Source organism: Ambystoma mexicanum, chromosome 5p (assembly GCF_040938575.1).
Source record: "Ambystoma mexicanum isolate Mex_15411 chromosome 5p, UKY_AmexF1_1, whole genome shotgun sequence".
NCBI classification, from domain to species: Eukaryota; Metazoa; Chordata; class Amphibia; order Caudata; family Ambystomatidae; genus Ambystoma; species Ambystoma mexicanum.
This window is the reverse complement of record NC_090930.1, coordinates 1,154,671,414-1,154,699,391: the sequence shown is the minus strand read 5'-3', so window position 1 is coordinate 1,154,699,391 and position 27,978 is coordinate 1,154,671,414. Positions and strand designations below refer to the sequence as shown.

The 27,978-nt window shown below is 45.5% G+C and overlaps 1 protein-coding gene across 8 annotated transcripts in view; it reads left to right on the top strand.

Annotated features, from left to right (window-relative positions):
- Positions 1-27,978, top strand: part of RIPOR2 (RHO family interacting cell polarization regulator 2) — a 1,323,029-nt gene that overhangs the window by 591,190 nt on the left and 703,861 nt on the right. Inside the window, exon 1 of one of the 8 annotated variants that reach the window (XM_069613636.1) lies at positions 4,816-5,136. The exons of the other annotated variants lie outside the window; for them this stretch is intronic. The gene's annotated coding sequence lies outside the window, so the exon portion shown is untranslated. Of the gene's footprint in view, positions 1-4,815; positions 5,137-27,978 lie in introns of those variants that run through there. 8 annotated transcript variants of the gene reach the window in all.

Sequence of the window (27,978 nt, the reverse complement as noted above, 5' to 3'; positions counted from 1 at the left end):
CGCCTTGTGTACAGTAAGGAAAATATATGAAAACTCTCCACTTGGGATTAATCAAAGGGATAAATCAATCAAATCAATATTGCAATACATCCTAAATCATATATGCACTGGACTAAGAGCAAAATATACAATTCTACATTTTATTGGAACAAGATAAAAAAGACATATAAATACATCTAAACATATATACACAAAAATGCATCTACACATCAGTGATTTATTCATCTAATTATTAGTGATTTATGATTAATAAATTACTGATCAGTAGAGGAATTTTTGTGTGCATAGGTTAAGTTGTATTCATGTCTTTTTTTTATCTTTTCCAATAACATTTTTAAATGGTATACTTTGCTCTTAGTCCAGTCCAGTGCATATATGATTTAAGATGTCTTCCAATATTGATTTGATTGATTTATCCTTTTGATCAATCCCGTAGGATTCTCAATGACATACAAATGGCTGTATGGGGGATACAGCATTAGGGCCGGTATCAACGGGAGCGCGCGGAGTTAAGCCAGTCTTGAGTTCCCCAAAGCGCTGATTTTCAGGGGTTTTGTTGTGTTAGGTTTCTCACCTTAACTGGTCTTTAAATAAAGTTTTTTCATTGAATATGTATATACATTTATTTGTAAAATCCGTTTATTTACATTTACCTCATTAATATATTATAGTTCTTGCAACCTTGTGATTTCTATGACTTCAATGAAAGGACTAATCACTAAATGTACTTTATTTACATCACTTTAGAGACTGTTTTTTAATGCTAAAATCTAAGTGTCAGCGCACTAGTGCCACTCAGGATTAAGTGCATTTCATTCCTTTAATGCATCATAACAGGTGTGATGCTCACTGGCGCTAGCAGCAGCATAGATAGACAATACAATACAAATAAGATACAAATAGAGCAGGTTATTCTGGAATACCTGCCACACAGGGATCTCTTAATACATATAAATGATGTTGCCCCAAAGAGGTGGTAATACCGACCATGGTGAAGCGTGACTTTGATGTCCTAAAAGAAAGGTAAAAAAAGCTAAACATAGTTATTGCCTTCTGTATTTGCACTGTAGGAGTTGCAGATTTATGAAAATGGGTACTGATTAGCCATCATTCATAATATTCTTAATGCATGGATGACATGAGGAGTTGCAATCATTCATAAGTCAACGTTAACTCTCTGAGCTTTTACTTGTGAAGACATAATTGGATGTAACACTTTACAAATGCTGCACCCCAATTGTGCCATTCGCATACTTGTTTCATATCACCCCCCAGGAAAAGTCAAGAATTTCACAGATGTATTCTTAAAATGTAATCCTGCTGACATTAACACATCTAAATAAAACTTTAATCTTGGGAGATTTTCATCTCGGCTTTGATGTCAATACAGATCCTGCCACTCAGGACCTCTGGCTGTTCGTTAAGAATCTGGGTTTCAAACACAATCTCTTTTCCTACGAATTGAAGGCCATATACTGAACTGGATCCTGTCAAGAAATGTTCACATTAGCAACATCGAGTGTAAGCACTTAGATCGGTCTGATCACTTTGACCTGATGATCCCCATTTTAAAGACTGAATATCCTGAAACTTTGCTGCACATAACCTACTGTAAACATAGATAGGTGTTAGAAGCAGGTCACATGTTCTACATTACCAGGCCCCTTCAATCTCTCCCTCTCCCCTCTGCTGCCCCCGTTGATATTAGCTAAAACAGCCTCTGAACTATCCTCCAAGGTTACTCAAATCATAGCTAACACAGGACCACAAGACTGTAACGTTGACCCTAAAAGCCCATCATAAACATTATACAACTGAGCTATTAGTAGCTAATAAAAACTTTATTTCAACTCGCAGATATAGAAAGCAGATAACTCAACAAAATATTATTTCAAACTTTCTTTAAACTTTGCAGTCCCAGCAAGCCCACTTTGATGTAAGACTCTTCTTGATGATAAAGAAAATCTTAACTTATTAGATATTGACGATTCATGCATTCCTATGATAATAGATCTGTCAGCAGCATTCAATACAATGCCACTAGCCTCCATATGTGCTGCACAAACTCGCTCAAGGCATTATAACTGGACACCATCAAAGACAGCTGGTTTCACTCATTCCTCCAGGGCAGCACTTCTGCAGTTATCCTGGCCACCTTTGAATATGTTTCCTCCACAATGGACTGTGGTGCTCCTCGGGATTCTTGTCTCCGCTTTAATTTAATGTGTACCTGATATCTCTCCATGACCTCTTCACGAGTCTAGGGGTGAAATTTCAAAATGATGCTGATGATATGCAGGTTATACTGAAACTCATAGGCGCCCCGGAAGAAAATCTCTGTACTTGTTCGGACATTTTCCACACCACTGAAAACTAGAAGGAAACAAATTTCCTTAGGCTGAATCAATCCAAAATGGAATTTCTTTTACTACATACGGACCATTTAAGTATGGACATTAACTCCACTTCTCCCTACGTTCCCTTATACCAGGAACATATTAAAACTATAGATACAGTCAAGTCTCTAGGCATGTTTCCTGATGCCACCTTGTCCATTTCAGCTCAGGTTAACACGATTGTGAAACATTCTTTATACTACCTGATGCTGCGCAGGCACGTGTGTTACTTGCAATCTGAAACTAACTGTGCAGATATAGCATGTGCAATCATCGGTGCAAAAATAGGTTACTGCAATTTTCTATACCTGGGGATATATTTTAAAAAGCGTGCACAGGCTACAGGTCATTCTTACCACTGCAACACACACTGTGAAAACACACTCAGACAGTTGCACATCACTTAGGCCCTGCAGAAGATGCACTGACACCCTCTATGGGATAGAGTTAAATTCAAGGCAATGACCTTGGACTATAATATCCTGCATGGTCAAGCACCAGCCTTCTTAAAGGGTATGATGACCTCCTATACCCATCCCAGACTTCTCATCAGCTATTTGTTATGGCCCCACGATACAACATAAAGGGCCTCTGGCCATTCCTTTTAGGTACTGGCAGAATCACTGGAATTCTATGCATTTTTAGGGATTTGAACAACCAATACCTTAGTTTCTTTTAGAAGAAAACGTTAAAAACGTTTTCTTTAAAAACAGTTGTTTTTCTCTCATCAATTCTTTTTCGACACTCTGACCGATGTAGCCCCTTGTTACTCTTCCACGATTACACTTTCTGGTCCCTGTTCTCATATACTTCTTTTAGCTTTATACGTGAAGGCTTTGGTACTGAAGCTTAGATATCTCCCCCAGTCGTTAGCTCAATATAAGTACCCACATTTTATTTCATTTCAGTGATATTATTAATGATCATTATCATAATTCTAATGAGTCTTAGGGGGTCATTACGAGGTGGGTGGTAAGGGATTACCAGCACCGGTAAGGGCACTGGTGCCGGTAATCCCTTACCGCCCTACTACGAGGTCCCTTAGCGGGTCCCTTCCTTAACGCCTGGTTTTACCAGGCATTATGGAAGGGACCCGTTAAGGGACTTCAGAGCTAATAACGGGCCTGTTGATAGCGGGCCCATTATTAGCTCCATCCCAATTCCCATTTGAGCCCTATGAGGGCTCAAATGGGAATGGGGAATGGTTCCCGGAATGGGGACTTACCGGGTCCTCCAAGGTCGGAATGACCCGGTAAGTCCCTATTCCGGGAACACTGACCCGGAATGCGGTAAGGGGGTAGCCATGGCGCTAATAGCTAATACCGCCATGGCTACCTCCAACCTCGTAATGACCCCCTTACTGTTGTTATTATTATTGGTGTGTTTATTGTTCTTCAAGGGCAGGGCCGGCGTCAGAGCCTTTCAGTTTTTTCAGTTGAACCAGGTCTCAAGCCTCAGCGGGGCCCCAAGCAACTGTCCCCATGTTGCCAATCAGCAGTCTTATAACATGCCAATATATCCCTTTCTATGTTACTTTTCTTCTGGGGCTTTAAATGAGCGCTTTGCAGCGCTTGTTTTACCTGCTGAGTTACCTGGAACCCTTCTGGCCGTCACTTTCTGCACGGTATAGAGACGTGTTATCACCTGATTTCCTTTAAACACTGGTTCCTCCATATCAGCCACTTGCTGACAAAGAAGGATGCATAGCTTTTCAATAGACATTTAGTGTTTCAGCTCCCTGCCATTGACCATCTCGTGATAATTGGGGCTATTAAACCCCTGTTGTATTTCCTTGCCTCAATTATAATGTAAGCACCCCATGGGAGCCTCAGTCTGTTTTCCGCTCTAAGCAAGGGGGGTCCCCAACCATCATGGTGAAATGGGCCCCACACATATTCAGCTGGGCCTGTTGCAGTATACTTTAATGGGAAAGTTCCTGGGTGTTTAACAACCTATATGAACAGTTAGCATGCATTTTAATGTATTGCATGTGTAGGGCGGGAGCAGTTAGCAGGTGCATACTTCTCAAAATAGTACGTCCAAATATATCGATAAATACGTTCTGTCCTTCGCCCCCTTTCATACTATTAACCATTCATCCTATCAACGAGTCGTGTGAAGTAGATTCGCCTGAATGTATTTCAGCGGGCTGAGAATGTAGCGGGTGAAGTGGAGCGCTGCGCTACGGTAGCATTCAGCGTGAGACAGCCAACACCCAGAGTACGAGACCTTTAACTGCCTGGCTGATATTCAGAGGCTAAAAAATCAACAGTCTCCCCCCTGGGATAACGAAGGAAGGTTCTGCCACAGACCGGGAGCATAACAGTGAGGGCGAGGGGGGGGGGCGCCCGAGGGATCAGCTGAGGAGGCGAGCGCAGCCCTCTCTCTCGCCGCCTGTCAGAAGTAACTTGGAAACAGCTGCTCCTCTCAGAGCCGCGTCAGTGGCTCGAGGCAGCAGCAGCGGCAGCCGAGGCAGAGAAGCTCGCGCTCATCCACGCCGCTCGCGGGGCGCCGCGAGCTCGGACGCACCGTGGCCGCGAGCCGCCGCGAGCTCAGACGCACCGTGGCCACGAGCCACCGCGGGGCACGCAGTTCCGCGCCGGAAATGGCCGGCGGCGGTGCCCTGCCGGAGTAACACCGCCGGCAGCTGGCAAGCACTCCTGCTGCCCGGCGGCAACTTTCAGCGGAGACACACGGTCGCGCCAGCCTTCGCCGTCCTCTAGGCAGCCTCCATGCCCAGGTGGGTAAGGCTTCCCGGGCTTATAATGAACTGTTTATCACTCTTAATTCTCACAGGAAACGTTAATTGCCCCGATGCGCCGTTGTTGGGTGGGGTGGGGGTGATGGGGGGATAGTTTTGCCTGACGAATGAAGAGGCAGCAGTTTATTAAATCGTTCGTTCTGGCGCTGTAGCTAGAAACAGAACATGTATAATGTGTTACTGCATTATACGGAACAGCTGCTAATGTAATGTCAGACTGGTGCCGAGGGAGGCCAACAGTTGCTAAGGAGGCGAGAGGGATGCTTCCTGAGGCTCTTTGTGGACAGCAGCAGACCCGTATAAGTACATTTTTGGCGAAGGCGGCTGTTTGGGGGAAGGGGCATAGAAAAGTGGGGCGTTTGAGGGGTACACTTGTTAAATCAACTAGAAAATGTACTATAAAGTGAGCCTATGTTCTGCAAATGTGTCAAGCTCTGTGGTCAGGGCGGACCCAGAAGAAACACGGAGCCCCAGTGTAACTCATAAACGATGGCAGGAGCACTGAGGTGGGGAGGGATGGGGCATAGTGCTTACCCTCGTTCGCACCACCAGAATGTTTCAAGAGAAGGTGTTGAACATAGCTGCTTCACTTAGAAATTCCAAGGTATGCAATTATATGTATGGGATTAATCAATATGTGGTTTTGCAATGTGTGTTTCCAAAAATTCTTTCGGTGCTTGTCTTAATGACCATCCAAATTAAATAAGCCTGCAACCCTGAAGGCGCAGAGTGGTGCCTTCTGTTATTCAGAGCCCCAACCCTATTGTGGTGCCAGTAGGTCGCCGCCCATCCCCGGGTGAGGGCCAAGACGCCCCCTTCCTGGACATAGGACAACAGGGGCTTCAGAGTCCTCCCCACAGCGGCGTTGCGGGGGCTTTTTGGTGTAGCGCATGATAACTATATCATGATATATAAAGCGTCAAGCATACAGGATATAAGAACCAGTCAGCCAAAAATGTGGTGTTGCCCAATTTCTGGTCTAAGGCCACACGCCGCACCTGCACTCAATGGGTACTACTGCGCCTACGGCTACATAGGCCGCACAAGATTTCATGTGAACGTAGCACTTTGGCTGGGTGGCTAGCCTGAATGCTTTTTGTGACCTCTGTCAATGTAGTGCCTCCATGGATAGGTCAAGCACTTCTACAATCTGGCGACTCATCTCAATGCAAATTACCATATCTCGTCACTTGATAGGAGTATTTTAATACCGTTAGCAAGGCTCTCTGCAAGCACAAGATTGAATGTCCGAGCATGCTCAGTTCAGCAATAATTGCCAGAATCTGCATCCACCTTTGTATTGTATTATACTTGTAAATTATAAAGCGCCTTTGACCATAATTATAGTCTCATAGCACTGGTAGTGGGAACTCCCTCAGTGGATCGAAGTCCAGAGTTTTGGAGGTCAAGGTGTAAGATTAGAATGCGTGTGTGCATTTGGCCAAATAAGGCTTAGCAGGGCTGGACAGGCTCCATGTGTTCAGGCCTCTGTATGGGTGCTGAGAGGAGGCAGGAGATGGTGTGAGTGCCAAAGACTCACTATGTGTCAGCATGCCCACATTTGTAATAGGTCTTCTCTGCATTCTGATGTCAGAGGTGTTGAGGCGCAGTCTGGTGTAAGTAGGCAGAGAATTATGTGACCAGCACGACCAAAGTTGTCATAGTCCTCGCTGTAATCTGATGTGTGCAGGTAGCCAAGCCTGTGGCCAGTGACCACCCGAGTGACGCATTATCCATACCTAGCAGATTCAGTGGTGATTTGTTCTTTGTGCGACCGATCAGGTATTGGTTTCCTCTGTCGGTTTTTGCGGCTCCTCGAAAGCCACCTTTGTTTTGTTTGTATGTGTGTGTTTCATTTGCTTTGTAATGGGACAGAACGGTGGTCATTCGTTCAGAATCAGTCTTCCCACGCATAACCTATATATGCACACAAATCTAGATAAGACCACCCCGGCCCCCACATTCACTCAGGATGGCACTGTGTTGACTACATAGCAGCCTCCAAGTTGGGAGTGTGAGAAACCCAACGCCAGAGTCCTCTGCCCATACTGCACCAGTCACTGAATGCATTACTCACTTCAGAGCAGACTTCTACACAATTTAGCTGCAGCGACAAGCTCCCTGCACCAGTTCATAGCACCTCAGGGTACCCCAAGATACCCCAGGATACCACCTTGCACTCAGCAACCAGTGCATCCTGCATTCAGACACGAGACTTGCAGCGAGTGCACCTTCGGGCCAGGATGTACAGCACAATGAAGACTCACCAATGGGAGCTCCGCGCCATACAATCCACCTTTAACGTTTGGAAAGAATGGATTCAGGCCTGTTTTAGAGTAACGTTATTTCGAAACGAAATGAGCCTGCCTGCGAGATGGGGCTATGAACTCAAAGCCAGATGAGCCGGACGCCTCCATCCATACCTGCTATCTGTCACCATTCCAAGCCTGTAGGATAAGAGGATGGGAGGAAGGGGCTGAGCCAGGAACAAGTGATGACAGATGGAGTGAAGCGTCAGCGTGGGGGTGCGCGTGAGAGTGAAGCGCCTGTAGTGAGACAGTAAAACCACCGGGACTTCAAACTCACTGCAAACTCACGACTACCGTAAATCTGACCAAAGACATCTCAGTCGCTCACGGTATCACTCACAAGAGCAGGTATCGCAATAAACTATCCGTGACAGGGTTACCGTCGAAGAGCGAGGCTCCTTTTAATCGTTTCCCCCCTGAGTTATCATAGCAACTGGCTGAAACGACAGCTATACATCTGCTGATGGCGCTTTGATCAAAAGGCTGAAAGCGATGGTAAATTGCTGTATGTAAACCTGGATGGCGCAGGAGGTGCACACAGCGCACCGTTAGCGTGACCAATCGCTTAGAGTCGCCAGGACAACCATGTGAAGGAAAAACATGCGTGTTCTAGTGTAGTATGTGTAGTGTCACAGATATCCAGCTTCAAGGGATTTTACAGCTTCCCCAAATCGCTTCAGGTTTCCCCTAAAAGCACTCATTTGCACTCTGCGGCCAGATCACAAACGCGTGTTGGCCACTTAATTGCGAGTGCCAGGCGTGCATGCAATTGAAGAGAAATGCAGCACTTTGTCGGGTGGCATGACTCACAAAAGCGAACCCACCTTCGCAAGTGTCATTTCACAGACTTATTCCTGCCACCCGCGGAACTCCCAGAATTCATGACATGTTGGCGTGCCTCAGGAGGGGCTGCCACACCCCAGATCCCAAACCTGTCATGGGTCAGGCGCAGGGAAAGTGCAATTCAGGCGACAGTATTCAGATAGGCCGGCCTCAATTTTTCAGCCACAGATGGCAATGCTCAGGCAAAGCATGTTGGCATAATAGCTTTACATTGTCGAGGCTAAAACAGGGGTGGAAATGTAAAGAATGCAGTGACAGTGATGGGCACTTCACGTCAATCTGCACACTACACTCAGGTGGGGAAGGGCTGATCGTAGACCACCACACACATGGGTGCAGAGGGCCAGCGCAAACTAGATTGTTGGGTGCACACCAACACTTACCATGCATGGCGTGGACAGACTGGCTTCAGGTCTCTTGTGCCTGCAGTCAGGGCAGTTTCTAGTCCATTTGGTGCCCAAGGCGAAACACTAAATTGCGCTACCCCCCCACCCCCCGGCAGGTGCGCCACTCCCAAACTACACTCTGCAGTTAAGTAACTCCTACCCAATCAATGTGTTTTTGTACGATGAATGTGTTGCACACTGTTTTGCCCAGTGTGATGAGTTACATCACTATGTAGGAATGTAGCCCACTAAGTAGGCTTTGATTTCGACAGGGGGCTCTGATATGTTTCAACATGTGCAGGACACCATGAGGGTAGATGTACAGTGCTTCAAATGATCAGCATAGAGGCCTGTGACTCATGTCAAGGCCGAGCAAATGGTCTTTTGGCTCTAATGATGTTGAAAATCTGCTTCCTATATTTCAGTTTATTTCTGATATGTTCTGTTGAGCGTTTATTTTGCATGGGAAAGAACCAAAACATCCAGCGGCATAAGAAAACATTTGTGAAAGTGCAAATGCTGTTTGCACATGCAGAAATAGGTGTATGTATGTTCAAATACACAAACAGCGTTTTCAAATGATCACAACGTATACTAACATTGCCTGTAAAGTAACGTGTCATTAATATTGATGACCACAAATGCCCAGTACACAGGATGGTCGGCAGCACATGTACACAGGAGCAAACCATACCAGGCATCTGTGCACCTAAACTAGCAACAATGTTAGTCTGCACTGCGATCTAAGCTCATGCAGAGGAGGACTGTGCAAGAATCATTAAGAAGAGCATTGACTCTAGCTAATGGTGAAAGAGCAGATCATCTGTGGAGAAATCCTGGTTTAAACCAAGGGATTTGCGCCCGTATGCCTCCGGGCCTCTTGGTTGCACATAATAAATAATGTAAAGTATAGTAAAGTAAAGGATTGTCCTGCAACCTCATTCTTAAAACCTGCTGATTTTTGTTTGCATAAGCCACGTTTTCTTTTACTTTAACCACACCCGGCCCAGCTCCTGCAGCTCCCCTCTGAAAGCAGTTGGGTGGCTGCATCTTGTGGGATAGTTTCAATGTTAATAGGGGTATTTATTTATACATCCAATGTTTGTCAGATACCTGTATATTTATTTATTTATGCAATGTTTGTCAGATACAGGTATCCGACAAACATTGCATAAATAAATAAATAATCTGGGTCCATGTATGCAACAAACATTGCATAAATAAATAAATAACCTGAGTGGTGGCTGAGGACTGTAACTTCCTCTGGTGACCCCTTACACAGGGTCCACAGAGGAAGTTACAGTTTGCTTTTCCTGCAGAAGTGCCAGCCACAGCGTTGCGCTGGCACTTTTTTCAGTCGCAGCTGCTCTGCCCTATCTTCATTACGGTGGCGGGCAAATGTCCTGTTGAGGTTGCGGTCATGATTGTGGCCGTGCCAGGGGCCCCGGCTGACTCCACCTTTTGGAGACAGGCCCACTTAAAGCACTGCCCCCAACTATGAGACTGCAGCTGCCGTGCACAAAGACCCATCTCTCGATATTCCCCAGGACTCTTCCGTTATCCCTCCAATCCTCTGACACATGCACACCTGCAGAGAGGCAAAGCTCCTTGCAATGCACGACTACTACCCACATCCCAGTGCATCTCCCTGTTCATCAGAATGCAGGTACGAAAGCATTCAGTGACTAATGGCCCATCATTAGAAGTTTTGTGCGCTCCATTCTCATGGGCAGGGGGCTCATTTTAGCTGCAGGGCCAACTGAACTGTTTTTATTGTTGTACTTATGAGGAAACAAGCGCAACAATAAGAGGGCCATTAACACTATTAGCGGACAAAACCCGCGTCAAGCGACCAGAAAAAAAATAAACGACTCAGTTGAAAAACAAGCCCAAAGTCGCTTATTATAAGCAGACATGGCAACACTGCACCAGGCCCCCTTCTAGGCCCCCAAGCAGTGGCACGAAAGCTGTCAGAATGGTGACCCGTGCACGCATGTATCAAGAGCACATCAGGGGCAGCGCCAGCACCTGCTGCTTCTACTCTACTGGAGCAATCGCGCACAGCCCAACGCAAAGGTGCCCACCCCAAGGTAAATGCGACCCCAGGGCAATTCGAGCCATCACCAAGGTGGGCAATTGCGCCCCCGGGACGATTGTGCCCCGTGAAGTCGGCCACTTCGCCCGGGTCAAGAAACGGGCCTGCCTGCAGTCAATAACTTTTAATGCCCACCCTCACAGTCTCGTCTCCATCACTTTAGGTACCAGCAAACCTCCGTCCATGCTTCTATGTGGGTGGCACCTAATGCATATGTAGCAGTGGGGCATGCTTCCTACGCCTATGAATGCAATAGGTGACGGGCTGCTCAGCAGTGCGCGACCCCCTTGTGGTGCCCAGCACCCCTTTGAAAATCGGGCGCCAATACATATGAGCGAGCTGTGCCGAACTCGGTAGGTCTCCGTAGGTCTTAGTGGGCATCCCAATTTCAGAAGAAGTACAATGCTATCCACAGAGAGTCTAAAAGTAAAGCAAGACACATGATGCAGGGACCTAATTTCACCAAAACGCCAGGAGTAGCGGAAGTGACATCACACGGCCCTTTGAGCTCTGATGACATCACAGGAAGTGATGTAATTGGACCCCACCCCCAAGTGACATCACAGGAAGTGATGGCTCACAACCTTTCACCCCTTGACAGAACAGGAAGTGGCATCACATAGCATTGTTACTCAGGGCACTAATAAAAATATGGTTACAATATCACTGTAATATGGTATACATTTCATACAAGAATGGATCATCATATATAGCATTAATTTCAGTGTGTATAGGCCCATATTACCAAATTACTGTGAATGTAAGTAGACGTCCAACACAACAACCTGGACTATTGTACACTAGGGTTAAACTGTAAACAGACAGAGAATCTCGAAGAGGCCTAAACCCCAAAGCGCAGACATCCAGTGCCTGCCAAGTGCCTGGCCACAGACTGGAAACAGCAAGTGACCAACACAAGTCCAACTAGAAAAACGATGGTCTGGATGGTTGCCCATAGCTGTGCCAGTGGTTATGAAACCTTCCAGCCATCACCATTCTGTTTTGCTATTTGGTAAGTAACCCACAGTTTATTTTGTTAGATGGGAGATAGAGGGAAAGGATGTGTTGCAGGTCACAGTAAGTGCAGTTTTAAAAAAAAATGGAAACAGCTGCAGCAGCTCCATTACATCACTTCTAGAAAAGACCAATTTTTATTATTTTCTTTGGGTCTTCATATCTTGCTTAATGCCAGCGTCCTCCAGCTTTAAGGACTGCAACATGAACTGAACCCATGTTGCGCTGCATCCTTGTGGTCCCAAAGTAAATGCCTTGCCCCTGATCTATCCTTCCAAATATATATTTTCTTTACTTGAGGAAGCAACGGATGGTTTACTTCAAAGGCAGAGGGTAACTTCATGTATTAATTATCTCACCTTGCATCTATCTACTGTCTCCCTGTGATGCAGGCCTGGCAGATCGGGGTCAGGTCACACAGTGCCCAGGCGGGATTGATGGCAGAAGCCACTGGGGCACACACCTCTCATCGCAGGCCCAGTGGCTCACTGGATGTGCAAAGCAGACAACGAGAAACACGGTCCATGCTGCGCTGTCACTGAGTACTGCAGGCAGCTCTTACCCATTCCCTGCTAGGTAGACCTAGCCAATACCCCTCCTGTTGCTACAGTACTATGCCTGAGCTGCACAGACAGCCCTACCTCTGAACCCAACCATTCAAGCATTCTTCACTAATGGACTGCCAACCTATTAGTGATGGCAGCTTCATGGTTTTTCCTTCATCCCTGTTATTTCTCCAGCTAACAAGGTCTAGATTCCAGGTGAAAAAAGCAGTGGCACATTTAGTTGCATTTACAACCGCCATGTTCAGGTGCAACACAGATGTCTAGCTCTTGGCACTGCCTGACATGATGGGCTGGTGTTTGACGCCAGACAGTTTTTCTTCCATCGAGACTGATAGAAGTAGACGTCACCCAGAGAAGTGGAAATAAGCTAGACGGAGATGGACGATAGGAAAATTAGACATCTCGTTTGTGAGTCCCTCACATGCATATTAGTGTGTTACTACTTGTAATCATTTTGCATTTTGAACAAAATTTATAGATCTAAGTAAATGAACCTGTTATCCATCAAAAATGTATACATTGTCGAAGGGAGGACTGACTCTGTGTTCCCTTGTAAAGGCCGAGTCACTGCCTTAAACCCAACCCAAGTTAGTAGTGATTCAAATTCTTTGCTGTCTAGCATCTGGTCATTTGTCTATGTGATAGAAAATAGGGTCTTCACACCACTAGAACTGGCATTTTACATAGTGGTCATAGGCCGTTTTTGACAGCATCCACAGAGAGCTTATGGGCTCTCACTCACTGTGTACTGTTTTATTTTTACTGGGATTCATATCACACACCGGTGCGATCTGCACGGTCTCCAGGCACTGTGGCAGATCTAAAAGAGAGTGGGGTTGGTGTTTTTTCGATACTGGGAAGAGAGGTAAAATGTGAGATAGCTTTGCTATTGTATCGATCCATACAGACCGGAAGGACCCTGAGCTCCACGTGCAAGTGTATTTGTAAATGTTCTGTGTCGAGAGCATAGTGGAATTTGTGTCCATACAGAATAACTTGTGTTGTGTGCCCCGTGGTATTAGAATGCATTGACCATGACAATGATATGCAAGTTGATTGTAGAGGTGTAGCCTTCCATTTGATATTTGTTAGGAGGGTTGTTCAATTTCTGTGTACGAGTGGTTTAGGTGGTATGCATTTAGTGTACCTAAATAAAGAGGTTGATTATGCTAGTGCAGGGGGGTTACTGGTGGGTCCAATGGGCAACATGGAGCATCTATCTGGTGGTGCCATCTCAGGAAGGACGGCTCTTGAGCAATGTCTTTTTGGAGGTGTCCTTTGGGTAAGGTACATGTGAGAAGATGGCCATATAAGATTGTTTCCTACAGTACTGTGATACTGGCCCTAAAAGAGATCCATCAAGAGCAATGTTATTGTTGGGCCATGTGTCTAGCTAGTGCGATGACCTCAGCATCAGCTACTCAGTCTGATTCCTTGCTAACAGGACTACAATTGACCACATATGTCATGTTGTATAGGGCCTATGCTGCACCTGTCAGTGATATCCATGGGTTGTGGTAAACTATGACAAAATTGTAATGGCACAGCTCATGTGTACTGAACTCTTTCCATTCCACTCAGAGACAGAATGTCTGGGAGTGTAATGAACACAATTAATGTATGTATGTAATGTAAAGTGTAAATGTAATAGTAATTATTATTGGTTATTTATAACACGCTTAATACCCAGAGGTTTCTAAGCGTGGACCCGGGGATCGAACCTGTGTTGCTCCACGTCGTCTTGCTTTCAAGGTGAGCACGTTGCCCCTGAATAATGTTGGCCTCACTGTGCATGGCTCTCTAAGAAAGGATGGCAGGGTGTGTTAGTAGGGTAGCAGGAAGGCAGATGCAGAAACCATTGATGCTGTTGGATTCAGGTTGAAAGTACTCATTACCTGTGTGTAGATATGAAAATCTATCTCTAAGTTGTTTGTGGTTGTACTAGTCAGGTTAAAGAAAGAGAGACCTAGGCTTGTTAGCCTTCGGTGTGGGCCGCACACCCTTAATTCCCACTATGGGTTAAAGAATTTACTTATGTATTGATATTCATTTTGATCAAACTTCAACATATATCAAATGCTTTTATTCATCCAAGAAATGAATGTTTTTTCACAGCAGTGTAGTAACTGGTTCACTTCACCAATTAGGCTAGTGCTGAGAGTAGGGCAAACAATAACCCTATGGCTAATGCATTTTGGAACAATTCCTTCCTCAGAGCTGGGTTATATAGGTACTGTTTGTTGATATAATATTATACATTAATCCATTGCAGATGACAACGGATAGTTAACATATATCAAATGGTTCAATTGGAAAACAATTATTAGGTTGGACAAGGCGCCCACAGTTAAAAGCAAGCGTTAACACACAGACAATTATACGAAAAAAAGGAGGAGAAAAAAGAAGAAAGAAAGAAAAGGTGTGCTTAGTTCATTTGCATTGTGTTGGCTCCATAATCAAACAATAGCCCCACCAGTAATAGTTAGGAATGTGTTGTTTTACATGCACTATTAACACGCCCATTCAGTGGTTTAATGCGTTCACTGCATTGTCTAGGTGACACTCTATGTAAGGGTGAAATTATAATCATTACTGTTCATGCACACATCTGTGTTCTATATGCAGAATGCTCCTCCTGTAGCAAGCTATTTAATTAATGTGAACATGCTTTCACGGGTGCCTGTGCGTTCGCATGTCTGTGCTACATGATAATTCAAGTGTGAACATTACAACCATGTTTTATGTCCATATGTGCTCGGTGACAGTCACTAACCTGTAATAAATCTTGGTCCCCGATTCAGTGGCCCCTTTTAACCAGTTTTCCCCTGCTTGGCAGCTGCTCTAGGCCAAGTGTCAAATTTTTCACTGCTCTGCCAGGCGGCAGGCATAGCCTCTCTGATTGTTTAGGTTCACTCTAAGGATCGTCCACTGTCTTCAGGGGTAGGACCAAGGATCCCTGTCAGGCATGGGTCTCTTAGGAAATGGACTTTTGCAAAGACAAAAATCCGGGAGTTGATTCAAGGTCTTTTAAATCATCACAGGGAAACCAGAGGAGCCTGGGAGCGTGAGCCTGCAGAGGGTGATTCCTTAATAAGTTACAATGATCCTTCATGATCATCCTCCATCAGCACTTTTTCTTCTTGGACGGGTGTGTAGCTCACAAGTTAACTGTTCACTTCCGACATAGGGCCAACTTATACTTAACATGTTTCTGTCTAAGGCATCTCTCCGCAGTCGCCTTCTTCCATTTCTCTTTGTCCTGTTGTGACTCATTTATATCCTCCCTTCCTATTCTGTCCCTTGATGCTCTCTCATCTCTCCTGATCACCCTGTGCTCACTTGTCATCCTGATGTTCCCTTGTTTCTCTCCTCCATCATGTTACTGTCTATTGTCTGTAACTCATTCTTGTTCTATCTCACTCCTATGCTCTTTTCACCCGTTCTCCGTCTCACTCTCTCTTTTATCTCTTCTGACATCACCTCGTTTTATATCGATTGGCACCTGTTTACAGTTTCAGCATCACAAGGCTATGCTAGAAGGTTAAAAATCCAGAGGTATTACAGTACTACTTTTTGACATAACAAGGTGGGTGGGTCAATTCAGAAGCATGTTGCTTCTCTCTCGTCTTGCCTCTGTCTTTCTCTCACTCTCGTTCAACTCCCATCTCATTCTTATTCTTCTTCAAGGCACCATTGCTGTTTTACCCCTACTATCTAGCTTCTTCCCGAGCTCCTTCACCCTTCCACTTAGTTCTGGTTCTGTCTCTCTCTCTTTCTCTCTCTCTCTTCTCTCTGTTCTGTCTTTCCCTTTTCCTTCACTCTCGTGCAATCACAAGACCCCAGATTTGTTTGAGAGGCACTAGACTGTTTGCGCTAATTGCGTAGATGTTGAGTTGGCAGACGTAATAACCATGGGCGCTGGGAGGAGGCATAATACAACCTTCAGTGTTCTTCCTGGCTATGTTTAAACCTCAGAGTTCATTCTCCTCAAGTCAGCGGGCAAAGGATGAGCAGGCTGTTAATGATTTTTCACGCTGTAGTATTTCCTCACCACACTTTGACTATCGGTTTTCTCCACTAGCATGAGTGTTCAACCTGCAGTACTCCGGATATTTTATATTACACATTCTATGATGCCCCTAAGCTGACTGTGCTAAGTAAGGATGGTGGGAGATAAAGTCCAAAACATCTAGGGAGCCAAACGTATCAGTCCACTGGCTCTCACAGGGCCTATCCAATGGTATTTGCAGCCCTATGCAAAATGTCATTTTGCATCCCCTCTACCTTATCTAGCCATGTATATAGAATTCATTGTCTCAAATAGCAATAGTGCAGACATCCCTCATAATCGCAACATGCACGAGACCTAAATGTGCATGTTAGTCTACTCTCCCTGCACAAATAGGACAGGTAGAGATGCAGCTTGACAAGGTCACCATACAATGTCCTCATAAATAAGACAAGTACAACATGCACATGAACAGTGCAAGCTTCCCTCATTTAAAAGGGCAGCACGGGCATGATGAGTGAAAGCATCCCGCAAAAATTTAACAGTTACAACATGGGCATTGACCCTTCAAGCTTACTCCAGAAATTAATACAGCATAGACGGGTCCTGTACAAGCTTTCCTCACAAACAGAGACAACATTGCCACGGCAAGTGCAAGCCCATCTCATGAACAGAATATACATCATTGCCCTGGTTAGAGCAAGCTTCCCTCATAAACAGGTACATATACAGTAAGGACAGGTCTAGTGCAAGCTTTGCTCATAAAAAGGGCATGCAAATGCATGGGATGCACACACTATATCCCCAAACAGAAGCAGGAACATCTTTGGCAAGGTGAGCACAACATTTAATGGAAAAGAGTACCGCATGGGAAAGGCCATTGCAAGCTTCTCCCACATCTCGGTACATATGAAGCATACATCTGGCAGGTGTAGTATGGGCAGGTCAGGTGCAAGCTTTCCTCATACTTGGGTTAATGTGTAGAATTGACAAAGGTAAAACATTCCTCACAAATAAACACATATACACTTTTGGCAGGGACACTACAAGATTCTCCAACACACTTGTAGGTCTAAAACAAGCCTTTGCTTCTGACATGAATGGCACAGAATGTCCAGGGAATAGCTCACTAGTTAAATACTCACCTCAGACATTTGGCCAGTCCGTACTTGGCAAGTTTGAATCGCTCAGCAGAGCTAAATTATTCCTTCATCACTCTGAAGTCAATAAGTTAAGTAATACATTGGGTAATAACCATTTCAGAGCGGGTTGAATCTGTCACAAAGCTCTATATAAAAATGATTATAATATTTACTATAATCATAATCATAATGGACTGGGTCATTCGCAAAAAAAACAGGCACTGCAAAGGGGTAAACTCCCTTGCAACCTGCTAGCTGCCAAATGTGCCCAGTGATCTGCTCCATAAATTCCCCTCTCCCGATCTGCCCTTAATGATAATCATGGGGCAGAGAGGGAAAGGGGATAGGTACAAGGAACACACTACTCATATGCCTCATCATTATGCACTAGATCTCAGCAATCCCTCAACGACAGTTCTCATTCTTGCTTGGGGATTATAGGCGGTGACAACAGGGTAAATCAGAAGTGGATAAAGCAGTCAGCATGGCTGCTGTTAGTGGGCCTGTATGCACATTTCGTCTTCCTAATGAACAGGAAGTGCCAAGCACCACCCATACTCCAGCCGCCCCCTTCGAAGTACCAGGTACGAGTACGATCACGCCAAAATATGTGACGCATGGAGAACAAATAAACCAGCAGAAAGCCGCAGTTGGGCTTGGGCAATAGCACCTATTGAAGTACCGACACCTAAGAAAACCTGGACAGTAAGGTACCCATTGAGAAAACCATATCTACAGGCAAGACAAAATAACAGTTGTCAGAATGTAATACCAACTGTCATGTCAGAAGCCAAGAAGATACTAAAGGAAGACGAATGGTAACGTCATGAGAAATCGGACTGACACACATATAGAAGATATAATGACCTAAGAATACTGACAAAGAGACGAAATACCATGGATAAGTGACATCTTGAGTCTAAGGTGAAACAGTTGATGTTAAGATAAAGAAACCTATGCCATATGCACAATGAAGATATTCAGTTAGTTTAAACATGTACAGATGCAGGAAACCACAAGAAGCAAAGAAATTGTGAAGCTTGCTTATGCTAAGTAGTAAAAAAGATTGCGGCAAGCGCCAACCATACATATATATACCTCAAAAGCACTTTATAGATGAGTGAAAATCCACTATGCACATGAGCAGAATGTAACAGAGGTTACTAAAGGTCTCAAGAGGAGAGTGTTGCAGCAAACAAATCGAGAATTAAGACGGAGAGAAACCCAGCTTAAGGTAACCATACCAACAAGCCAAGGTCGTATCGGGTTGGAAAAGGTTAACAGTGGATACAATTAAAGAGAAAAGAACCTGTTCTGAAAGGTCAAGTTAAGTCACAGATGGTAGAAGACTGGCAGAATTAAATCAAATACACGAAATTGCATGAAGAAGAGGTCGATTTCACTGTGTCCTAATCACGTGGCAAGGCAGGCAAGAAGGGATGAGACTTTCACACCTACGCATGGATCCCTGCCATACCCATACTCCTTAAACCTCTCAGACCAAGAAGCAGACTCGACGCCAAAATACAAAGAAGTAATTGACACATGACCACTGAGGTGATGATTGATTGTAACATAATTGGAGGGAAGCTCGGGTGCAGACAAACTCCTTGCACCTGGCTGGTTGTTCTGCATACTGCTAAACGTGAGTGGATAAGTATGAGTGGGGTATATGCCAACCCAATCTTAGTGGACCGTATAATTTAGGGTCCTATAGTAAGTAGAACCAATGAGACGTTGTACTTTTAGTGACGTTTACAGTGGCCATTTTGAAGGAAGGGCTTAGTTGCCCCACCGGACATTGATTATCCAATCCCCTCTCCGCGTTACCACATACAGTTATAGTACCTATTTTAAAGTTACCTTCCTATAACCAATCACAATGCATGTTAGGATTTTATGATTGCGCGTCAGTGATGATGAGTTTTTGATATAAATATTGTGTTTTACTGAAATTAAGTGGAGTTTAAGCGAGAAGGAAGATCGAGCGGTTGCTGATGTTCATTGAACTCCCCGGTTTTTGTACTTGTCTTTAAACGGACTCCCTTTGCCAAACTATTGTGTTGTCATTATTATTTGGTGTAAGAGTACAAATCTGCATCCCCATCTATCTCGAGGGTGCTGCTGCTCATCTTAAAGGGCTGTTTGGAGACCCCGTCACATGGGCCGGCTGGGGTCCATCCAGTTCACTTACATGCTCACACATTGCAAGGAGCTTCCACCTTCTACCTAGTCCACCTGCTTGCCATCAGTAGACTGCTCCTGGGTTTGTAGGCTTAGGTAGAGGGGTAGCCCATAGTTCGCAGAGAAATGAGGCTCAGCAGAGGCACAACCTGGCCTTCTCAGCACCGGTAGAATGCTAGCCAGAACATGGCCAGTGTCATCAATATTCAGTGACATCCTATTGATGTAGTGGTTGCTGCTTTTAAGGGACCATAATTTGAAGAGTCACAGCCTCCTTTTTATTCATCAAATTGTCAGTTTTTTTAAATGACCTGCAAAACCTCTCAGCAGTGGTGTTTAACATTGATTGGAAAGGCAGTACTGAAAAGTAGCACTGTTATTTTTCATGTAGATATTCTGTTTAATAAGGCGGCTTTTCATTGGTGACTTGAGAAGAAATGTTTCACCATGCTTGGACATGTGGATTTACCAAGATATTTTATTTGTCCAACATGTAAGATACGTTTCCAAAATGAAGTCAATTTGCTTAGGCAGGAGTTATGCTTGTCATTTTGAGAATGAGGGTCACGACTTGAAAGGCAGGTGTGTCGAGCATTTTTTACACATTTAGCTTTGACAACATTTCTATCAAACTGTTTATGCTATTAAAAAGTTTCTACAAGCGTGACTGTCACATTCTGAGAGTGTATGCAAATGGCCATTGGGCTTTGCAGTGGGGCAGCGCCGGGGTAGGAGTGAATACACTTGACACCTTCTCTTTTTGGATGCCATACTGGCCACATTTATATTATCAACATAACACATCATAACTCAAAACATGTACCTACATTTTATTTTATTTAACATATTTATTTCCTACATGCTGAAAACCCACAGGCATCAGGGCAGCATCTTATACAAAAAACACACTCCGGCCAATGTCTCTGAGATGTCTCTTTCACTCAAGCATAGAAGGAGCACAATTATTTCCACTGCAACACCGCTGCTCTCGCTCTCTTCATCACTAGTATGGCATTCTCTTCCACAAAACCGCCTTCTCCTGACCAGAGGAATATTCCCATCACTACTTCAACTAAACAAGAAAAGCTAGGCCAAGGCTCCATCCAAACAGTTAATACAAAATGAGGGGTGCTACGGGTATACTTCAGGAAGTTATCTACGGGTAGACTTGCCATGAGATGCCACCTCACCCCTGGGTGAGGGCACCAGCCAAACAGACAAGCAAACTGAAGTGTATCAGGACAAACCTCATAATGGATGTGCTGGGTGAGATACCACCTCACACATTTAAAGTAAAAAACTAGGTAAAAATATATAGAAAGGACTTACAACATAAAACAATTCACTAACTCCTTCAAAGCATTCACCTTTTCAATCCTTGTAACCTCGACTAACTCACACACACTCCGATTCTACCCTTACCAAACCCCTTAAATCAAAGAAACAACCCTCTTTTTCCACTATTTCCCCTCTTGTTTTACCCCCAAAAGTGCACTCACGTGAACCTGAAGCGCTCCGATGTGGTGCGCCATCAATTCACCATCCACAGTTGGACCACAGTATCACGCCTCCGGGAAACAGACAGGCCTTTAACCAATATGACGCCCATAAACCTCTCTTTTTCACTGAGCACGGAACACTGGTCCCTTCAGAGAAGCACTGCAGCTGAGTTTTGCAGACAGGAGACCCCCAACATCTCGGAAAGTGTGGGCTCTTACCTGGCTCACCAGCTATATAGGAGTTTATTGTACAATTATCTGGGGAGGAGCTAGATGACACTGTAGTGTCAAACTAACCTGAGTCTCCCAGAACCGCATAAATTGACACATTAAACACATTTTTGCAACAGTTAAAACACTCCCATATATTTTGTTACAATCCACCCTTCACATGTGATTGGACAAGACCTATACTAAAGAAATCCAATCTTTCTCCAATTCTCCCATTCTCATTGTTTGCAGTTCTCTTGACTACCATATTTAGATCACATTCATAGCACACGCCTCTTTAGGATTCATCCGTGGCAGGTCATGACACCATCACACAGTTACATATTCATATACAAACATAATTCAATACAAGTCACAGCTGGTCTAAGACCTACTAACCCTACATTTAATTGCATATGGTTTGCACAAATACTTCAAACAACACGAGGAAGAGAAGATTAAACAGGTTCCCTTTGAACTGACGATAACTATCTTATCCACCCCAGCTTACTGGCGTCATTGGAACATTCTAATTTATACGACTACCAATTCAACACACATAGCCTCTGGCCACATCCTGAATACCAAACGAAACATAAAGAGCATTGGGTACTCTGGCCTCGACAGTTGCTTCAACCCACACTTATTGCAGGTCAAAACAAATGGAAGGATCACTCTGCAAGCTTCCATGCACTTAAAAGAGATTATATCAGCCGTTTGCGAAACTAACGGGCCATAAACATCCAGGCACGTTTGGTTGGCTCACCATCTGCTTGGTTAATCATTACTTCTCCTTCCCTCCAACCCTACAAATATAGTTGTTCCCAGACGCTCAGAATTCACCTTGTGAACTCCTGGCTGCAAAGTTTAATCAATTTATAAAGAAAGCACACTGCATGTAAATGTATGAAATCCCTGTGTGTGTATATCAATATGCATGCATGTTTAATAAATATCATCTCTTGTTTACAGTGGGTTCTCCATGACAAGTCCCACTCCTTGCATGCGCATTATGAAACTCCTCGTCTGTCCAGCTTCTAAGCACTTTGTTGTATTTGTATTTCATTGGGCGATTTTGGCCTTCATCTTTCTACATGCATGCAAATCTAATATGTATCAATTGAACACAAATTTATACTTGAAGTAACACATCCCATTCACGTTTAACTGCACTGGATACATATGAAATTGCAACATCACACCCCATTTTGCTGCGCCGCCAGTCACAAATATGGCGAGGCGCAATATGAACCATTCTTCATCGTTGGGAGCTTTCCAGACCATCCCAACACTTCCAAATATTCCAGGTCAACAAGAAGGTATTGGAACCTCCTTCCTCCTTTCTGGGATTGTGGGGTAGTGGAGGTCAGAGTCCGTGACCAGTTGAGTATCTATCCCCTCAGCTGCCAGAGCTGGGCCGGCTATACTGAGGGGATGCGGTCCCCAAGTCTTTCTGTTCGAGCACAGGCCTCTGCTGGAAAAGACCCTGCAGCTCATGATCAGCTGATTCGCTTCTCCCAGGACAGATCCGACTAGCAGAAAGGTGGCAAAACCTCCCTCCCCCATAGCAGATCCGGGGGACATTGGGTGCAGGGCTGGTGGCAGATCAGTCTGACAGCACACTTATGTGCTCTGCTCCAGGCCTTACAGGGCATAGCAGGGGCTGTTGTGTGATGGGACCAAGCACTGCCTCCCACAGGGGATGTTGGGACTACCAGGTGCTCCAGTAACCCCCCTCCAACCCTCAAGCTTTCAGTTGATAGGCCTACAGGGGCAGGAGCTTTACTGAAGGTCCTGTACCAGTTTCATCTTTTATGCCTGAGCTCCCGGCCGGTGCTCAGCCTATCCCTCCTAACCCCTGTGGGGGAAATTGCTGGCCACCAACACCCACATGACAGACTTGTCTCAGGGCATGCTCGGGTCTCACAGAAAACCAAGGGAGCAAAGGTCAACCCGAGGTGGACATGCAGCTCCCCCACTGCCACCCTCTACTTTAAATGAAACTGCCAGCCTTCCTAGGGAGCTGGGAGTTCCTAGTGTGCGACCCTATGCAGTCATTATGGATACATCTGAGGGCAAGTCAAGGCCCTTGCACTTTCCCTCTTCCTTGACAGAGTCCCACCAGGAGAAACAAAAGAGGACCAATATCTTAGAGATTAGAGCTTGGGTTTATCAATCACAAGATTGCAGCTTCAAGTCCAACCATTGGCTTGAAAATAACCTGTTAGGTTGAGCTGTATGTTGGGCATGCACCACAACAGTAAACCCCCATAGGATGGTTAAGCTCTGACACACCTGTGTTGAGGTGACTGGATTGCAAGGCTGAGGCTACAGTCTTTTGCCATATAGCAGCAGCATGAAATGTGTAAAGCCTCTCCCTGAAATGGCTGGCAACCAAACAGGTCTGCGGTTTGACATTGATATCAAGGCCTTCCATTGTTTCCTGCCATTAAGAGAAATCTCCCAAAGGTAGTTGTTAATCCAGAACAGAGGCATTGCTAGGGGGTGGTTTGGGGCTATACCCACAGATCTTTTGGTTGTAGCCCCAGATAGAATCTCGGGGCTACAACCAAAAGACTAGTTAGCCCAGAGTCCCGGCAGCACCGACATTAGCATAGCCCCAGATCTTTTCCAGACCTAGCAACACCCCTGATCCAGAAAGATTCCTGCCTTACTTGATGAGCTAACTCTACTCTCCAGAATATGAGCAGAAGCTGCCAGTGGCCATAAAGATTGACTCTGTATTCACAGTTTGACAGGTCTACCCTCAAGAGCCTGAGATGAAGCAGCAGTAAGTGACCCAACGGACAAGTCAATACCCCACTGAAATGTATTTCACCAGCACATGTTTAGCCATAAGAGCTTGCACCTGTACCTCATAAACTGATAATCCCTCCTTGAAGGGTTATGCATCCACATTAATTAATGGAGACAGGCAACGGCTGCTTGGGGTTAATTGAAGATATGCACCCACAAACAAACTTTTGCCAAGTCCTGGTTTGACAGTGTCAAGTGGCAGTGATCACGATGGGGTCCTCTTTCACTGCCCCAAGGTATAGGCATGCGCACGATTGAAAGACAGATACTGCTCAGACATCAGTGGTTTTCAGCTGCCCTTCCTCTGGGCTTAATGTTTAGGGAGTATCTGGAGCAGAAGGTGATTAAATCCCACAAGCATGATAGCACTTTCAGACCCAAGACCCACTTGCATTCCCCAGAGGTTGCGCCCAGACCAGACCAGGGTAGCAGACGCTGCTACAATGCCACCGTTCGCCAATCCCACCCTGCCTGAAAAAGGGGGTACTGAAAATGCTTCATCTGAAGGGTGCCATTCATGTTATTTCACTGCTGGAAAAGGGAGAATGGGTGCAAACCAGTGGAGAGGATCAGACCCCTGGTATCCAAGGAGGATTGTCTTGCATTCCTTTACATGATAGATAGTTGGTTATATCCACAGCCTAATACTTCTGTCACCCTATTGACCCATTTGTTTTGCTGTGGGTCTGGAACATTTCCAATTGTCGTCCTCAACTTTGGCCTCAGACAGACCCTGAGATGTCCTTGACCCTTCTGATGGGTCTGTTGCACAAGGCTGGGGTGAGGCTCAATCAGAACTTGGAAAATTGATTTAAGGGCCATCCTACCATAAGGTAGACATATTGGTTGCCCGCTCATAGCTTGCTTTTGAATCTGCAGATTTCCCATATAGTTGGGACATATAGGTTGCAGTTCATAGGTATTATCTGCATAGCCCCTGGAATCAGCAATCCTCCCAGCTCCCTGGCACACCAGCCAAGACATCCCTGAGGGTCCTGGGTCTCATGGCGCTATTGTTTTCATCACACTTTGGTCTCGATTTCCCTTTCATGCCTTGTATTTGTATTTTGCATTTTATTTATTTGTATAGCGCACCAGGCCCAGGGGCAACCGGGCGCATCCTAGTTGTCCTAGTTCACAAGCAGGTAGCATCCTTTGCTCCTGGGTCTTGAAGCCCTAATTCTGATGTCGCACAACCCCAAATCCCAGTTCCAGTTGCAGTATCTCCTAGGGAACCAGAAGAGGGGCTTCATGCGGGATTCTCATCTCCAAATGATCCTGACCACACATTTCAGCACACCAGAACAGGCTTCCTGATGGGTATAAGGTCTTGCCAGCGCCCCAAGTCCCAGATGGAGAAGATAGGTCTTCCGATTTCTGGGAACAGGGGGCCTTACCCAGGCTGTGTGTGCGCCTTCTAAAGGATCTCCAGGGCCGATAAGTGCTGGTTCACACAGGCCACCTTTCGGCCATTGATTATGTGAGAAAAAGGAGGGACACATGATTCCAGATTCTGGCTGAGCCTCTGGGAGGTGGCCACTCTTCTGTACATCAGGACAAGACACTGCAGTGAGGGGACGATGGACTGGTGGAGGCTCTAAACATGTCTGTTTTGTCTCTTTCTGAATTGAGACTGTTCCCCCAGACCCTTACCCTAGGGAGCCAGACCTGGGACCTCCCTTTGATAAATATGCTCACCACCAGGTAGAATGCTTTCTACTTCCATTGCCAAGGAGGAAGGCTCAATGGGGAGGGTGCTCATTTACTCCTATGCCAGAGGATTATTTCTGCCTTTACCCAGTCCCTCAGCTTCTCTGGACAATTTAGAGGATCTGGTAAGCAGAACCAAGGTAATTGTGATCACCCCTTGGTTGCCCAGGAGAACCTAGCCCCCCTTCTGAAGTCAACGTCTGTGGTACCTCCACCATACCTGCAAAAGCTATCCTTCTCCAGCCCACACCACAGTAGGCTCCCTGCTGAAGAACAGTTGCTGCGGAATGGCCTGGCTCTTAAGAGGAGGGGACTTAGCTGACAGGAGTCGGTTGGGGTCTCCTTGTCGTAACAAGCTAACTGAGTAGTCTTGACTCTTCACTCCTACAAGTGCCACTTGTGGTCTGTTGTGTCTTGGTGCAAGATTCATGCGTAGGTCCTGAATTCTCCCATTCCTCCAAGGATGGGTTCCAGTTAGGCCCGGCTTCTTCCTCCCTTTGGGCTCAATTGGGAACAATTAAGCCTTCCGAGAGCCTGTGGGGGGAGGGGGCGAGGCAGTTCCATTCATGGCCATGCTTGTAGAAAGTTTCACATTGACCCATCCAAGGGTTAAGTCAATTTCCCCTGTCTGGGAACTTCCTCGTGTTTGAGGGTTCACCAGAATGCTCCCCACTTTCATTTACCAGGAGCTCTTGGTCTTAGACTGCCTTTGGTGGTCATGTCCTTGGCAAGGCAGCTGAATAAGCTATGGGCTGCCCTTTGCTCCCCTCCATATTTGGTGTTCTCTCCAGAAACCATTGGCTCTGCTGTGGCCCGCCGTTTTACCTCTGAGGTGGTCTTGGCTTTCTTATGTCGCAATGGATTGGCATGCCCTCTCTCCCACACGACCCCCCTTTTGAAAAGGTCTTCACCTTGGGTCTTTGCAATGTTCAGGTAGTTCTGTTGGGTTACCTGGATAGGTCTGTGCCCGTTGAATGTCCTACAGTTGTTTGTTGTGTTGGGGCCTCAGGGAGAAGGAAGGGGGCCTCCTTGCTGACCTGCAGCCGGTGACTGAAGTATTCTATCACTTTGGCTTATTCCTTGGCAGGTCTGTCGCCTCTGCCATGGGTACAGGGCCACTCCACTTGAGGATTAGTGTCCACATGGGCAGGGTCCAGGGGCTCCTCCATCTTGGTGTTATGTGCGAGTGGCGACCTGAGGGGTGCCATTGACTTTTGTCCGTCATTCCTGTTGGAACTACACGATCAAGGGGAAGGGAGATTTTGCCCATGCTGGTTTGAATTCAGTATATGTTTATTGTGCCCTTAGGAATCATTAAAATTCACTGGAGCTGCTGCGGATTTGTTTGATTCTTGTGGTCCAACCAACTCTTTTTTGGGTATGCTTTATGACGTAAAAGGAATGGGACGAGGAAGAGTGACACAAAGGTAATGCTGCAATTACTTACAGGTAATCTTTATTACACCAAGTTCTACTCTTCCTCATCCAGTCCTACAACCCTCCCTTCGGGAGCATTGCTTCGACATGTTGGTATGTCAGGAAGTGTTGAGGCAAGCAACCTCTTTTATAGGAAGGGGGGTATTAAAGGAACATTATGGAATTTTGGTGAATCTCTGAAGGAAGGCGTATGTCCTTTGTGGCGTAAGTAAAGGGTCAAGGAAGAGCAGGATGGGGTGTAGTGAAGATTACTAATAAGTAATTGCAGCTTTGATAACTGTCAAAACCTGATTTACCCATACATGTCCAATTGTGTCTTGAACTCCCTTGAATTGTCCTTCAGCTAAACTGTCTTTGATGGGTTCCTCAGAAGCTGCCCCATTGCACCTTGTTAGATACTCTGGAGCCAGTGCTGCAACAACTGTGGTATCTTTTGCTGCTCATACAGTAGCCCTGCCACTGCTTCTGTATTTAAATGACTGGCTTGGCGCCACTGATGTAATGCTGTGGCAGCTATTCCAGTCTCTGTATGGGGCTGTGTTTTTAGATGTTTCGGATGCATCAAGTAAGCACATCCATAAAGTCAAGACCCTCCCTCAA